Source organism: Nerophis ophidion, linkage group LG18, assembly GCF_033978795.1.
Source record: "Nerophis ophidion isolate RoL-2023_Sa linkage group LG18, RoL_Noph_v1.0, whole genome shotgun sequence".
NCBI classification, from domain to species: domain Eukaryota; kingdom Metazoa; phylum Chordata; class Actinopteri; order Syngnathiformes; family Syngnathidae; genus Nerophis; species Nerophis ophidion.
Genome location: NC_084628.1, coordinates 17223634 through 17225413, shown reverse-complemented (window position 1 = coordinate 17225413; position 1780 = coordinate 17223634).

Here is a 1780-nt window from a genome sequence, read left to right as displayed (position 1 = left end):
TTTTGCAACTCAACGCCAAAAAAACGGAAATGCTGATTATCGGTCCTGCTAGACACCGAACTCTATTTAATAATACAACTCTAACATTTGACAACCAAACAATTAAACAAGGCGACACGGTAAAGAATCTGGGTGTTATCTTCGACCCAACTCTCTCCTTTGAGGCACACATTAAAAGCGTTACTAAAACGGCCTTCTTTCATCTCCGTAATATCGCTAAAATTCGCTCCATTCTGTCCACTAAAGACGCTGAGATCATTATCCATGCGTTTGTTACGTCTCGCCTCGACTACTGTAACGTATTATTTTCGGGTCTCCCCATGTCTAGCATTAAAAGATTACAGTTGGTACAAAATGCGGCTGCTAGACTTTTGACAAGAACAAGAAAGTTTGATCACATTACGCCTGTACTGGCTCACCTGCACTGGCTTCCTGTGCACTTAAGATGTGACTTTAAGGTTTTACTACTTACGTATAAAATACTACACGGTCTAGCTCCATCCTATCTTGCCGATTGTATTGTACCATATGTCCCGGCAAGAAATCTGCGTTCAAAGGACTCCGGCTTGTTAGTGATTCCCAAAGCCCAAAAAAAGTCTGCGGGCTATAGAGCGTTTTCCGTTCGGGCTCCAGTACTCTGGAATGCCCTCCCGGTAACAGTTCGAGATGCCACCTCAGTAGAAGCATTTAAGTCTCACCTTAAAACTCATTTGTATACTGTAGCCTTTAAATAGACTCCCTTTTTAGACCAGTTGATCTGCTGTTTCTTTTCTTTTTCTTCTATGTCCCACTCTCCCCTGTGGAGGGGGTCCGGTCCGATCCGGTGGCCATGTACTGCTTGCCTGTGTATCGGCTGGGGACATCTCTGCGCTGCTGATCCGCCTCGACATCTCTGCGCTGCTGATCCGCCTCCGCTTGGGATGGTTTCCTGCTGGCTCCGCTGTGAACGGGACTCTCGCTGCTGAGTTGGACCCGCTTTGGACTGGACTCTCGCGACTGTGTTGGATCCATTGTGGATTGAACTTTCACAGTATCATGTTAGACCCGCTCGACATCCATTGCTTTCCTCCTCTCTAAGGTTCTCATAATCATTATTGTCACAGACGTCCCACTGGATCATTATTGTCACCGATGTCCCACTGGGTGTGAGTTTTCCTTGCCCTTATGTGGGCCTACCGAGGATGTCGTGGTGGTTTGTGCAGCCCTTTGAGACACTAGTGATTTAGGGCTATATAAGTAAACATTGATTGATTGATTGATATAGAGAGAGAGAGAGAGAGAAGATCAGGACTGAGGGGATTGATTATATATAATATATATATATATATATATATATATATATATATATATATATATATATATATATATATATATATTTACATATATAATAAAAAACTAATTTGAAAAATTTGAATATTTTTTTATCCAAATACAAGTCAAAACAACAATTTCTCTTACCAACAAACTTCATTTCCTACAATTTATTTTATTTATGTTTTTTAGTGACAAAAAGTGAAGTATATTTACATAAATATAATTTATATCACGATACAACTATCATTCACTTCATTAGTAATATGAAGAGCTATAATTCACTCCACTATGACAGTGTAACATTGTAAACAAAATGCAAGTATTCCTTTTTATTGTACAATTTTATTGTACTATTGTTTGAGCAAAATATAATCAATACAAAATTAAAAAAAAAATAGTCAATGTTTTAAACAACATAAGTATAATAATATGAACACAAGAAAATAAATCATGCTCAACCTCATCA